This window comes from Ambystoma mexicanum, chromosome 3q, assembly GCF_040938575.1.
Source record: "Ambystoma mexicanum isolate Mex_15411 chromosome 3q, UKY_AmexF1_1, whole genome shotgun sequence".
Classification (NCBI taxonomy): Eukaryota; Metazoa; Chordata; class Amphibia; order Caudata; family Ambystomatidae; genus Ambystoma; species Ambystoma mexicanum.
Genome location: NC_090926.1, coordinates 459,663,553 through 459,679,551, shown reverse-complemented (window position 1 = coordinate 459,679,551; position 15,999 = coordinate 459,663,553). Strand labels below are relative to the sequence as shown.

At 46.4% G+C, this 15,999-nt stretch overlaps 1 pseudogene; it reads right to left on the bottom strand.

Moving 5' to 3' along the window:
• Window positions 1–2,825: 2,825 nt before the first annotated feature.
• LOC138448254 (small nucleolar RNA SNORA49) lies at window positions 2,826–2,967 on the bottom strand (annotated as a pseudogene).
• Window positions 2,968–15,999: the final 13,032 nt, after the last annotated feature.

The window sequence follows — 15,999 nt, the reverse complement described above, 5'->3', positions numbered from 1 at the left end:
ACCCAGCTTTCCTTTGAGTGCCTTGCACTCACGCCAACTCCCATCACGGTCACATACTTACCTCCCCCACAATATTAGTGTGTATTATGCCTTTGCAATGATTCAGTGGCCCCCGCCCCCTAATCCGCATCACAATTCCACATTGTGAAACTGGAATGTTGGCATGTGCCACACTTGAACTGGGAACACCAGCCTGCGCCGCATCTAGATAAGATTGTGAATGTTAGCATGCCCACACCTAGATAGAATTCTGAACACTGGCCTGCGCCGCTTCTATATAGGATTGTGAAGGCCAACAAGTGCCACACTTAGACAAAACTGTGAATGTTAGCATGCTAAAGGTCAGGTAACCCACTAACCAATATAACCTCAAACTCTGCATACCTATCTCACTCAAAAACTCACACAACCATCTCTCGCACCACAAGCCACACGCACTTCACAACACTGCAACAACACATAAGCCGGAGCAACAGCACACACGGACTGACACCGATCCAATACCCGCACCAAAGCTCAGCACCCGGTGTATACCGCCTGGGAACCAATTCCGTTGGTGACGGTGCACGGTACAAAAACCTTTAACATTTAACATATCTCGACCTCCGCTTCCCCACCGCACGAGCCATCCTAATCAGCCTGAACCAATGCTGTGACCGCAATTGACAATGAGTGGCACAGCTACCCTCCCTTCACCAGACGGAATACGCCGGCTTCCGCAACGCAGGCACATTGTCCCACTAAGCCAGCATGCCCAGGATTGCCATGAACATTCGCAATGGCAGCCTTCGTAGAATGGGGAGCTTACTCACACAACAGTTACAGTGTACCGCTACTATGCGCACCATATGCGCACCATCACCAGAAAAGAAGTTTCCCACCCAACCACATTACTGCCATACAACACATGCACTCCCGATCGGTACCATGCCGCACCTTTTCTCACTCACATTACTCTAACGCATGCCACAATCCCCATGCAGGTAATCGTCACACCAGCACACCATCCCAGCAACCGTCAATCTCCTCAAACTCCTCTCTAGACGTGACCTCCACCCTCTCCCCATGCAACCGCCCACACACACTGAGGCCATGTCCTCACACACAGCATTCATGTATAAAAGTGCACTCCTGATGGGCCAATTATGACCCTACCGCGACTGCCTCACCACTGCCTTGCACATTGCAGCTAGTTATAACCACTGCCCCAGGGGCTACAACCCCCTTTTCCGTCTCTATGCCATGTTAAACCCCTTCCCAAGACACCCAACCACTCCTTGGTATCGATGCCACCCCCAGTCCATCCTGTCTTCCACTCGTTCAGGCACCACTAACATGCCAGTGGGACCATTCTCCCTCCACTGCATTGAACCACAACCCCTCTCACCATGTTTGCATGATAGGGTCTTATATCGCCCGGGTCTTCTCTAGTTGGTAACCAACATCATTATCTCAGGACCCGCTGTCACCCACACCAGAGGATTCCTCACCGAGTAGTAACCACTACCAGAACCCCTTTGTCGCGGCACTTACTGTGTTAACCCAGGACCAACCCTATTATACAAGCATAACAGGGTCCCACCTTTCTTTCATTCATCTAGTTGCTATTCAGCACCCTTATTCAAGGACCTGAACCCACCAATACAAGCTGGTAAGATCCCTCACCTAATACTAAGCAGCATCTTACTAATCCAGTGACGTAGGTTAACCAGACTTGCCTAATTCTTCCCTCTCTTTTTTGTTCCTCCACCCCATGGAATCCCTTCCTTGGTGCATACAACATATCTTACAAAACACTCAAAAACAACTGTTTTAACACGATCTTGATGTCTATATATACCAATATGCTATGCTGCACACGTCACAATACCACTCACCACTTCACTTAATAAACACAAACATGTATTATGATATAACTGGGTCATAATGTCATGTAAAATGTTGCGTCGCTTTATGTCACGTGAAATCACACTGTCATGATTCTGAAAACACCTGCACTTCATAATCAATCACACAGCCTTGATAAAGACCTATGGTCGGAACACGTGTTGGCATTGCTCATGTGGCCTTCGGCATGTGATCAGCACCACACGTGCCAGCGACTAACTGACCGCTACGCTTTGATTAAATCAAGACTTAATATGCATTGAGTGTCTTGATCTCTCATTTTTCAAAAGAAATTATATGTGATTTCCTCTCACGGATCAAGCGCCAATACACACTGGGTTTCTACCATCCTTCCTACAGTTGGGAACCCATATGAATCCATGCAAACATTCCTCAAGTGTACGAAAGACGATATGTACTCAGGCAGCCATTCAGAATACACTCTCACGTTGAGGCATTAGAAAGATGTTACCATGAATGATGTGCACTGCCAAGATGCCAGGATGCGGTCATGAGTAATATGTACAAAGTCTAAAGTAAAGTCTGACGACAACAGAATGATGTCATAAAGAACATATATGAACCTATGCCGAAACAATATGAAATGCTTAAGATTGATGATGTAACTGAAGTAGTAAGACAAACATGTACCTAAAGATGAATTAATCATGAATATGAATATAAGAAGATGAAGTAACTTTCTGACCAATAACTGTAAATATGCTGTAGCGCAAGGTAGAAAAGACATGGGGCCTCATTATGACAATTGCGGAATGGGTTAACGGGCGCCGCTAATGGAGGTGGCGCTGTTAACACCATTCCGCAATATTATGAGGTCCCCTCGCGGGACCCGATGTGGACATCTGGTTTTACCAGACGTCCAGAGCGGGTCCCGCGAGGGGACCAGGGAGCTAACAATGGCCGGTCGTAATCGGCCCATTGTTAGCTCCCGCACCCATTCCCATTGAGCCCTATGGGGGCTCATATGGGAATGGGGAAGGTCCTGGCCCGTGTTCCCTGTAGGAGGAATTACCGGGCCCTCCAAACTCGAAATGGCCCGGTAATTCCCCATTCAGGGAACACGGACCTGATTTTGGAGGCAGCCATGCCCTTATTAAGGGCATGGCTGCCTCCAAAGTCATAATGAGGCCCATATAGAAGTTTGCTAGAAGAGGTATATACATAACATTTAGGACAGCCATTAGAAGAGAATAGACGATGGCTGTGTTAAGAATCAACCCTGCTGCCTCAAAATATGAGGCTTTGATTGCAAATTGAAGAACTGATGAAGAAGCTGTTTTCATGTGCAGAATAAGGGTGACCTTGACCTGGAGTCAATGAGGCTATTTCGAGAGATGGGTGAAAGTCACAAGGGGAGTCGAATGAACAGACCATGTGCATAAGACATAGTTCTGCTAAAATAAGAAGAGGCAAGGACATATGCAGGTGCAAAGTGTTGACAACCACAAAGGCAAAAACCTATGTAACGTGGAGTGAGCATGTTTCTAAAGACCAAAAAGGGTAACAGCACCCTGTTTAATAAAAACAAATAGCAGTAATTGAGAGGCTTAAATGGACAAAATCATGGTCTCCTAACACGTGACTCAGAAGTCGAACACAAAGGCTATTCATTAGAGCTTCAAGCTAAGATAGTGGTGTGCTGGCACTCCCTTGAATACCCCAGAACACTGAGCAGACTACAAGTACCTCTACAAACAGAAGATTTTGGCTAAGGATCAGGTTGATGACATATGATGGACTAATTGGGAAAACGAGGAATGAACTGATGCAACTCGAGCACCATAAATTTTTTCTCACTCACGTGCTGCTAAGCAAGCCGGAAGTCCAAGGTTGGGTGGGGTTGCCAACCAATCTTAAAACTTGCCACACACTTTCACGTACAATGTTGCATTTACCAATCCCCTGCCATATTCTCTGCTATAATCAGTATATTACGTATGTAGAAGTAGCTCAGGATGTGTCCTACAGACAAGGGGCACCCAATGAGATATTAACTGTTATATAATTCTATAAGTAGACATGTTCCCTGAATCCAGTCTCTCCCGTTAATCGGTTTTGCAAATTCCACTAAGTATGACCTCATAAATGACGTTTGTAAAAATATATAAACTCTGTACAAGCCGGATAAACGGTGAATACACATGCATCTATTTCGATAGCTGTTATATCGCCCTGCTTTCTTTCATTGAGATTTAAGAAGTATTTTACCACCTTCCTTTGGTCTGTCTAGTTATTTGGGCTAAGATATTTATTGGTAATTCCATCTAGCACATAGAAGACGCTTCAACGTGCTAGAGCACATTGTACTCAACTGCAAACTGCTGGCCATGTTTAAAGGACTGCTTGTTCCCTTGGGATGTGTGCCCGTCCCAAGGGTGTAAGAGGAACAGGTGGTGAGACCCTGACCTCAAACCAAGCAACATGAGGAAGACTGCTTGCCAGCACCGTGCTTACAGGTGAGTTTTACAAGAAAGGAAGAGAGAAACTAGGTAGGGTGCGGGTGGCTGGAGGGGAATTGAAACGCTGTTGCAAGTGGCATGAAAGTAAAGAAAGTTTAACAGAAAGTGTATGGCAAGTGAAGTGATCCGGAAGGAAATAAGACAGAAAGGAAGCAAGGTTTAACGCGCTAGATGAGTGGAGTTAGAAGGAGAAATTAACTTTAAAAGTGAAAGGCGCTAGAGACGCATAGACAAAAAAAGTGAAAGAAGCACAAAGAGGGTGCAAGAGACCTGAAAGCAAGGAAGGGGTGCAAGTGACCCGAAAGCAAGAAAAGGGTGCGAGTGAGCATGATAAAAAGGAAAGAGTGTGCAAGAGGCACAGTAAAGTGAAAAGGAGCAAGTAACAGGTGCAAGTGTGCAGGGCAGCCCAGTAAAGCAGGAAGAAAGTATGAAAGGCATGGAAAGTGTCTAGGGGTGCAGGAAACCCCAACACAGGAAAGTTAAGAGACTTATGAAAGTAGAAGAAAAGAAGATGTGTTATTTGTCAGAGTGGGCGTGCTAAGGAGGAGCAAAGAGCCTGGTGTTCTCAAAAATCTCTGCCCCTGACAGATGTGTTATTAACGAAGGGCGCATCCTGTATTTGTAACAGTGTAAAGTATAAGTGGAAGGATATATATGTGTTCTTGCGACTTTGTATCTATATATCTGAATCTGGTGTCAATTTGCATGTGTATTTTTGCTGGTCACCTATGCAAAGAGTGCCTGGACAAGACAATGGAAAACGATCACAGACTTAGGGGGTCATTCAGAGTGGGGCAGTATCAGTACAATTATCAGTATTTGCCAAATGCCATTTATTTTACCATCCACCCAATTCAGGGTTTGATCAGATAAGATCAGTGGTATTCCATACGAATACCGTTCGTGGTATTTTAGGTTGACCTTGAAGGTGGAGGTAAAATATCCAAACTGGCCCCAAGTTTTTTAAATTTTCCTTTTTACTATATAGAATGGAAGCACAGGTTCTTCCCTTCAATAGTGTGAAAAAAGGTATTTACAAACGGCCATGTAGAGGGGGTAAAAAGATTAGCATCTGTAATTGCCTCCTTTCACCGCCTTATCCATATAATGCATAAAAGGGCCAAAATTGACAATTATGTGCATAAAGAAAATCAACAGTAGTGACATGAGCCGCTACTGTACATAATCCATTTCTCCCTTTACATTGATGCTGGAAATGGCTGAAACAAATGTTTAAAAAACATTTTACATTACCACCATCAGAGGTGGTATTTTTGAAATAGCACTGGCGGTATTGCAAAAATACCACCTCTGCTGCTGGTAAATTTTGAGTAAGGCAGATTTTCAAAAATAAGACTGGCAGAGCTGATAACTTTGTTAAGCGGTATTAAGAAGTATTAAAATATCGGCCCAACTCTCAATGACCCCTTAGTTGGAAGTCTTTTAATAATTAATACCTGAATATTACATCTTTGTATGTATGTGTGGCAGTGGCAGCGCTATTCCCCATTTAATTAGAGTCCATAGGACTCCATGGGGGAGTTCGGTGGAATTACTGCGGCTGTATTTGCATGGAAATTTGGAGGAAATTTGGTAGATTTACCTCCAGCTCATGATTGGAGGTGAATCCGCCAACTTAACGCCAAAGTCATATTTTCTGGTCCGCTAATGCAGCAGTATATGGTATTACTGCCACATTTTACCAGCACCGCCCAATTTGTCATGAGGCCCTTTGCATGAACACACTGGTTATCAAGAAATTCACCAGAACATACGGGAAGCAATCATTCAGAATCAAACCGAGGACAAACTCTAATAAGATATGGACCCTTACTCCCTTGGCAAGGTGGCATTGTGATAGGCTGCTGTGGATTGCAACAGTTCCTTTTGATAAAATACTTCCTTACCCCTAATTGTGGATATTCCATATGCTAAAAAAATATAGTTGTATTGTTCCATCTATACTGTATGGATTAAATGTTTTTCTGGAAAAACCTTGAGGCAAAGATTTGGTAGAAAACTCTAGGGTTGCCTAATTCAGTATCAGTGGAGGGCTTGTGCTGTGAATTAGGACTAACATCGAAATCTACCCTTTGGAAGATCTCCCGAAGTTCTTTTTATTTGAAAGTCCTTACTCTGGAGGAGAAGGATGCCACCTATATGGGCCTTTTCTCTACACTTAAATGTAACAATGCTAACGCAATCCAGGTATATGAAAGGGAGACCCACACCTTCCATTGCATGACTGGTTTTACAAAGGTAGCGGGCTGAAGACTGATATGCAAATGGATATTACCCATCTGTGAAAGGCACAGTGAGTAAAAGCAGTGGCTGCGAACTCTCAAGTGGTTAATAACCACTGAACAGGTTATCATGTCTGTTCTTGCGAGAGAGGGGCGCCCGCTACCTTAGTAAAACTATTTTTTAAGGAACCTGGGATTGGTAACCCTAGGTCTCCTGGGGGCAACCAGACGTGGTCTCCCTCTCACTGTGCTTAGAGAGGCATCAGCTTCACCTCACTGATGATCCCCAACAAGGGTGAAACACGTGTATGGGGTTGCTGGTGGTACTCTCGTTCAGATTGGAATTGCCATTGTATTTCGGTGCTGGACTGCCCCTGGGCAGGACAAAGACTGATATGCAAATGGATATTACCCATCTGTGAAAGGCACAGTGAGTAAAAGCAGTGGCTGCGAACTCTCAAGTGGTTAATAACCACTGAACAGGTTATCATGTCTGTTCTTGCGAGAGAGGGGCGCCCGCTACCTTAGTAAAACCATTGCATGACTGGTTTTAATGCTACTTCCCCTTCTAATGTGGGGGTGGCAATCAGGAAATTAAGCTAGAGGCTGTTAAGAGTGAATTTTGTAATGATCTTTCGGAGAAGACAAAATATGTACATTATGTAAAACAGATGTTTTATTTCCCAAACCTTTTAGTTATTTGCATAAAACTGGCAATTGCCAGTTGACTGCGTTTATTATCTGATTTCACTTGGATGTTTTGCACTCTAGGGATATTCTTGGAACACCCCCTATGAACAAAGGCACTGGACCTCATTACGAGGCTGGCGGTATACATTTTTTTCCGGCGCCCAGAAAAGGGCAATTACTGGGTCATTACAACCTTGCCGGACCCGGTAATTGCGCTTTTCTGGGCGCCGGAAAACATTCTTCCCCATTCCCATTGAGCCCCATGGGGCTCAATGGAAATGGGGAAGGTGGTAGCACCACCGCTGCTACCATCATGATATGCTCGCGGGTGCCGGTACGGCCACCAGGTCAGACCTGGTGGCTGTAAAGGCACCCGCCAGCAGAACTCGTAGTTTGCCGGTATGGTAACAACGGTACCGGCAAGCTTACTGTTACCATTGTTACTGAACCGGCAAACTCGTAATGAGGCCCACTGTCATCTATGTGGGAAGGAAACTGAAACCGCTAGACATGTCCTGACTTCTCGTGAGACTCTGATAAACAGCTGTAAAAAGGGCTATACGATGTTTGTATCAGATACAGAAAATATCTCTGGGGATCAGTTTTGGACCCACATCTTTGCGGGGACCCCCTTGAGTTTAGCGGCTGCTGATTTTTACATATGGCGTGAATTTGAAGGTAATGTTGATCAAATATGACATTTTTTGCTTTACATTTTTTTATTGGAAAATAGGGGTACAATTAGATTACTGCCCTGTTGAATTTTAAGGCCAGTAATTGATGTAATGTTTTAGGAGGGATTGTGGAATTGAAGCCTTTATTCTACCCCATTCGGCTCCTTCTTATTGTGATGTTTTGTATTATATCGGACGCGAAAACGGAGCTGCTGGTTAGTTTTTATGTTAATTGGGATACTGTCATATTTGCACGTGTGTATATGTTTTTATCTGTTTGCTATGCCATGTTCATAAATGTATGTACTAAGGTTTATTGTTAACCAATACACAATAAAACAAAAAATGGAGTGTAACAGACCAATGGCCTGTGGGGAGCAGTGTTGAAAACATTAGCATCCATGGTCACAGAATCTGCTATTTACATATATGCATTGCCACTGGGCGGTATGAACATGCCCCTGCAGCCCAGACTCCTCTTCCTCTCACTCACTGCGAGACTCATGCGTGGGGGCCACCCAGGCACATCTCCAACATTGCTCAGGTCAAGATGACTCCCTCGCCCCTTTTACACAGAATCCAAACAGGCTTGTGGCAGGGCTAGATTGAAGGATTTTGTCTTTTTCAATTATTTTTTGTGTGGACATTTTGAGGTCTGACCCATTGTGCAACAGTCCAGCCAGTTTTTCCCAACCCCCCCCCCCTCCCTCCGCACCTGCCTAATAGCAGGTGTTAGATAAAAACAACCTTGCATAGAGGAAAGAATTAGCCGCAAACATGCCGAGGCTTCAATCGGGATCAATAAAGATAGAAAGAATGTGTTTGTATATTGCACACAAAAAAAAAAAAAGAACAACAGGCCAGAGGGCTCCCACGGGACTAGAACCCCAAGGGTGTTGATCCATTGGCTAATAGAAGGAACCACTGAGCTATAGCTGACCTGGAACTTCTTGTGTTAAGATTGTATAAGAGCTGTGAGCAGGCAAGCTGGGGCGGAGTAGCATAATGCGTCAGAAGCAGGCTGGCTGCTTCCTTAAACTGAGAAAAAGGGAGCAATGATAAAGATTGCAAGCTGGCAATAACCTCCGCGGGTCGGGATAGTGTGCCCATTTCCCTAACCTCACATTCTGAATTCCGGTGTTTGCCCTTACATTAAGTGCACCCCTCTGGCCACAAGATATATGCCCTAAAAGCGGAACTCGCGTGTACGCCTAGCAACACAGTATTCTGTATAATGGTTGTTACTTATTTAAGTTAATTCTCTTAACATATCCTTGTAGACAGCGCCAGGGCCTTTCAACTTTTTCAATTGAAATGGGCATCGTACTTCAGGAGTGCCCCGAACTGCTTTCGCCATGTTGGCAGTCTTATCACAAAGAAAAATACTTTTTTCAGTGCCCCAAGGCGTCAACTCTTTTGGGCCTTTCAGTATCCACCAACGTTATCACTGCTTGCCTTTTTACTCCAGTTTCGATTAAATTGGCACCTGGCTGACAGAGAGATCTTAATAGCTTTTCATTGGACATTTAAGGCCTGATCATGAGTTTGGAGGTATTACACCCAGTAATACCTCAAAACATGTTTTTCCCGTTACCACAAGCAGTAATTACCGGTTGCCTGGTAGGTCCGCATGATTACAAGCCATACAGACCACACTGTTAATCCCCATTTTCGAGTCCTATAGGACTATATGGTGATCCGGTCAATAGCACACACATTAATACTGCACCCCGTAATTACCACATGCAATACTGGTTTTGTGTTGCGATAAAATCTGCCACACAAAGTCAGCTATAAAAATGATTTTTCGTACTGAAACTCATAATTAGTTGGAGCGGCGGTAATTACCAGGTGTATCTTCTTTCAGCATCTTGATTTAGCTCGAAGGACTGATCAATTCTGGCTGTTCCCTATGCCTTCAGATACTTCCAGCATTATTCTGCAGAACCACAATGGAGTTTCTTCCAACTACATTTTGCCCACTTGTGGCTTTCTCCATCGATCCTTCCTTCTCTTATATTGTCATTTGCCTCGTCTAGAACGGGGGCTTACAAATGAGTGCTCTGTTGCCCACCTCAATGTCCATCTTCTTTAGTCGTCTCTTGTTTCTTTCTTTCTTGTAGTCCCTTAGTTGTCGTTTGTGCACAACCTCAATGTCTACTTCTGCTGTCTGTCTGGACCCATGTTTCGGGAGGACGGCCTTACTTCTCATATCAAAAATACCTGTGGCTAGGTCAGGGGTGGTCTGTGGTCCATTAAGTTGCTCGAGCTTCTCTTAGTGAGTCCTCTTTCTCATGAGCAATGCAGAATGTCTTCTCCAATGTTCTAATGATCCTCCACTAATCCCAATAGCTCTCGGGCAACATGCTTTTATGCGCAATGCACCACTATCTGTCTATGAATTCCATGCATGGATTTGGGGATTGTGGTGAAAACTTGCTATCAAACACAGGTAGGACTCCAGCTGTAGTTGATGAGAGAAATCTCACCACAATGACCTTGAAAATTCATCCAGCACAACTATGATGCGCTTGTCCTGTAAAACCACCCCAAAGTCTATACTGACTGCCTGCCGTGCTTTAGTGCTTCTGACCATACATGTGAAAGGGGCAGCCGCCGCGTTACACCTTATGCTTGCAACCAACAGCAGTTTTCCACAGCCACGTATCGCTCTTCTACCAAATAAGGGCATCATACATTTGGCCTTAGGCGGGCCTTTGTTTTACCTGCCCCTTGATGTCCATTTAGGTCAGGCTAATGACTATAATCGACCATTGGCAAAAACACTGATTTTGGACCATATATCGATCTATTGCATTTTTTCGTTTGGTAAAATTTCGTGACATTAACATCTGCGAAGCTGAGGGGTCCCCAACCTCCATCATGTGATAGACTAATCCATTCCACGATCGCCCTAATGTCAAGTGCTCTGGCGTCAATACATCAAACACTGCACCCCTCTATGTGACATCGAATGCTATGCAATGCTCCCCTGTTATGATGATTTATTTATTTATTTTTATTTATTAATTGAACATTTGAATGGCGCCTATACAGCAAACATTTTTCCAGCTGCCAAAAGACAAAAGAAGGTGGGAAACGGGAGAAAAACAACAATAACTGTCCTACTAGCCCTAGTGACATTCGGATTCTGAAATTGCAGTATAAAAGTGCAGTGTGAGGGGCGAAGATCAGGGTGAGGGGATGGGATAGGGATGGGGTGCAGGGGGAGAAGTGCAGGAGAGAGGGAGCCCAGGGCTGAGCAAGTGCTCAAGGGTGCCCAGGAGGAAACCAGGGGGTAGGGTCAAGTACAAGGACAGGGGGGACAGGCCTCAGAAGGATAGTCAGGGAAGGGTGCCTGATGGCAAGTGCTGGTATGAAGGAGTGCAGGGGAAGGCTGGTCAAAGGAGGTCCTGACCCCAGTAAGACTCATAAGGGAACACAGGCAACCATTCACAGTGGCAGGAGAAGATTAGCAGGGGAGGGGGAGAGAGCAGGAGAAGGACAAAAGGAAGGTCTTGAGAAGGTTCCGGAACTTGAGGAGATCCGGCTCACGTCAGAGATGGGCAGGGAGACTGTTCTGAAGGGAGGCTCCTGCCAAAGAGTGAAATTTCCCCCCACTCTCTCTTTGGAGAAACATCTTATCTGTAGAGAGTTGGAGCTAGATGACTATAGGACTATAGCAGAGAGTTATTTAGGGAGAGAGAGTTGGATGTAGCGGGGTCCCAGACCCCAGAAAGCCTTGTGGATGATGCAAAGGGTCTTGAATTTGATCCTTACAACCACTGGGTGCCAGTGGAGAGATTTAAGGGCTGGAAAGGTGCAGTCCCTGGTCTTAAGCCCAAGGATAGGTCTTGCAGTCCTATTCTGGATTAGTTGAAGAGAGTGAAAGGAGGGGAGGTTAAGGAAGAGGTTGTTACACTAATCTAGCTTTGAGCGAACCAGAGCTTTAGCGACATTGAGTTTCTGGGGGAAAGTGAGGAAAGGGAGAATGCCCCTAGGATAGTGAGCATTCTTGGTAAGGTCAGCAATGTGAGGAGAGAGGGAGAGAGAGGAGTAGTAGATGACACCCATGCTTTTAGCCGCACACGAGGGGGGTGGGATAGGGCCCAAGGAGGGCTGCCAGAGTGTTGGACGGAGGGAGGGATATGAGTCCCAATGAGAAGTATCCCAGTCTTACTGGCGTTAAGACAGAGAACATTAGCAGTACACCATGCCTGAATAGCAGTCAGTCAGACAGTCAGGAATGATAGAGAAAGGAGAGCTACAGTGAGAGGATAGAGCCCTGAGGGATGCTGCAAGTCGAGAGTGCCATAGAGGAGAGTAAAGGGCCCAGTAGCACTTGAAAAGGCTGATTTGAGAAGAAAGAGGTCAACCAGGCCAGTGCCGATTAATAAGGATGGAATGATTGACCATGTCAAAGGCAGAGGACAGATTGAGGAGGATAAGGGCGGAAGGAGTGTTGGAGTCGAAGTTTGAGAGCAAGTCGTCACAGGTGTACAGGAGAGACGTTTCCATGCCTCTGGCTGCTCTTCAGCCAGACTGGTGTGTCATGGAGGCAGCCGACCAATTCATTGGGATTAATTATTTGGGAGATGGCCAACTTCTCCTGGAGTTTGCCCAAAAAGGGGGTAGTGGGGATAGGGCAGTAGTTAGACAGGCTGGAAGGGTGCGCAAATGTCTTTTTTAGGAGAGGGTGCACAAGGGAGTGCTTGAGAGATGAGGGGAAGCTGCCAGTGGCAAAAGAGTGGTTACAGAACTCAGCCAAGGAGGGAGCGAGGCAACGTTATCCTTTATAGTTCTAGAGGAGCAGGGTAGCACCTGTTTAGAGGAGACTTTCATAGAGCAGACTATCTCTGTAATCTCATCAGGTGCTATGGGTGAGAGGAAGGAGAGTATGGGTCAGGGAGTGGGGGTTCAGGGGAGGCCTGCATGCAGGTGGGGGAGGTAGGGAGAAGAGGAGAGAGAGGACAGGAAGTCCTGAGTTTTAGTTGTGAAATGGGAGGCCAACACAGTGCAGAGGGCCTGAGAAGGAGAATTGGAGACTGCAGCAGGACTGACAGATTTTGAAAAGTTCAGCCGTGTTGTTTAAGGCCCTAGAGATGCGGGAATGGATATGGGTCCATTTCTTGGAGCAGATAGAGAGTATGTATTGCCTTTGGAGCAGGTGGCAGGCCATTTTTTCAGAGGATTTGCTAGAAGCCAACCACTTCTGTTCCGCAGCTTTGCACTTGCGTTACAGCGATGCAAGATCTGAATCATACCAGCGATTGCACTTGGCGTCTGTCTTCATGCGGATCCTCGTGGCAGGTGCAAGGATGTCAAGGGCATTGGAGATGGCGAGGTGAAGGTTAGTAAGAAATTAGTCAATGTGAGAAGGAATAGTAGGAGTGTGTGGGGTGAATAAGACGGCAAAAACAGCTACTGACACACGCTTCATTGGTCGAATGATGGAGAAGGAAACTGGCAGTGCAGGCATAGGCTTAGCAGGGGAGCCCAGGAGCTCGATATGAGAGGAGAGGAGCAGAGTGCGTGGTTAGTCCAGGAGAGAGGAGTAGTGAGAGGTGTGGAGGAGGAGATATCAGCAGAGTTGAGCGCATCCAAGATGTGCCCGGCTGAGTGGGTTGGGTCAGAAGGAGGAATGGCGAGGGAGAGAAAGTCCCAGAGGTTGCGGAAGAGTAGAGTGGCTGCATCAGGAGAATCCGGATGAAAATTGAAGTCTCAGAAGAGGAGAAGCTTAGAGCTAGAGGTTAGAAGAGAGGAGACGAGGTTGGCCCACTCCGAAAGGAAGGCAGAGATTGGCCCAAGAGTCCTGTAGATAGTAGCGAGAGTGAGCAAGAGGGTAGGAGAGATGCAAACCTGCAGACAAGACATTCAAAGGAGGAGCAGGATTGAGTGGGTATAATTTTAGCAGGGACCCATTCAGAGAAGACAAGGGCCTCTCCGCCTCCAGACCGGTTAGGCCTGGGCTTGGAGAGGATCTTGTAGCCCTCAGGAATGAGAGTGTCAAAAGCAGTGGCAGGGCTGGCATTGAACCACGTCTCAGTGAGGATGTGAACCTCAAGGTCAACGTCTTCAAGAGGTGTCAAATGAACAGCAGAGCTAGAGTTGAGGGTAGCTAAGTGAAGCTGCTTGCAGGTACAACAATTGGTGGGGGCAGAGAGGCCAGGGGGGTGGCAGAAGGAGGAGTGGTCGGAGAAGGGAATGAATTTAATGAGAGACTGGAGACGCCTATTTGGTAGCAGGTTGGGCTGAGATCCCTGGGCCATGATAGTGCCATCATGGTAGACATTTATGATGCACCTTGATAAGTGTGCCAAGGGAACTTCCCATCAGGTTCCACCATTAATGGGAGAGGACAGAGAGCATATGGGGAGTCCATAGGTCCGGGGAGGAGGTGACAAAAAGGATGCCAGTGATAGTCTGTCTGGAGGAAGCATTGACGTAGCTGTCAACGATTGGCAGGCCTAGGTTGGAGGCCAGGAGCGATTTCTTAAACTTCTTCCTTCCAGGCTTCGAGTGAGAGGTACGATAGGTGATAGTGTAACAGTTTGACTAGATAGGGGAGACAGAAAGCACCATAGAGGCAAGGGGGGTGGAGGAGGGACTGCACTGTGCACTAGGAACTCACCAGGTGGCCAAGCAGCCATAACAGGGAAAATCGAAACAGATGAACACTAACTGCCCGATTCATGGAATAATTTGCGTGTAAAAACTGGTACTTGCACACAAAAACATGCGCAAGCCCCTGTTTACCCATTCATGGACCACATTGTGCGTGGCTTACCTGACATGTGCGCGGAATCGGCACACGCTCAACACGTCACAGCAAAACCACAAACGCATTGCGTGGGATGCCCAGCGAAGGCGCATACTGCCTAGCGCAGACACCTAAAAAGGGGGCGGCACACGTGGAATGGAGAACAAGCGTAAATGTGGATGTAACATGGGAAGTACCACAGTAAAATGCAACGCCCATATGTGCACTTACAACACATATTCATGGAATAAAACAGGGCTCACCGGCGCAGGGGAAAAGACGCGCTAATACGGAAACACATCTGCCAAGCGCAAGCTGGCTTAAGCATCACCGCGCACAAATACAATGCATAAATAGACACGCAAAACACAAAAGCGCGTATACATCTACGATGAATGTGCCATTTCTCACAGCAGTGATCGTGCAACACCGCAAGAGGAGGAGGATAACCAGGGCCTGAATTGTTTTACCCAGGACCAGCCTTTTTGGGATGCCTGATGTCTATGTCTATGGAAGGTGTAGGTTCCCACCTCATATCATCCTAGACCTGGTCAGGGAGTGGGAAGATGACCTCACATCACCCACCCTGTGCTCCCAAGCACTGAGCACCTTAGAAAAGGTGCTCAATGTACTGCATTTTATGGCCACTGTGTCATTTCAGCGGACAACTGCCATAGTTGGGGGCGTTATATAGGCCACACAGTCACGCTGCCTACACCAGGTGTTGGCTATCATGACTGCACGCCTCCCAGTCCACAGGCACATATACATGCCCAGAACACCTGTAGAAAGGCAGGCCGTGGTCCAGGACTTTTACGGGGTGGCACCCTTCCCTAAAGTGCTCGGTGCCATCGATTGCACACATGTGGCCCTACATCCACCTAGGGCCACTGAGCACATCTATCAGAATATCAAGCACTGGCATTCCACGTGCAAGTTGTATGTGATGCCAGGGGAATCATCACCTCTGTATATGTCAACTATTCAGGGTCCACCCACGATAGTTTCATATACAGAATGTCACCCCTACACCGAGCCCTGGAAGCTGGGAGGCATGGCAACACATGGCTCATTGGTGAGTACAAATGGCCCTGCAAATGCATGCATGTCTCATACAGACTAAACCACAACACTGACAAACCATCTTGCCTCCACAGGGGACAGTGCCTACCCACTGATCACCTACATGATGACGCCAATACGGAACCCCACCACACCACCCAGGTGAGATACAACGCAGCCCATATTGCAACTCGGGGCATAGT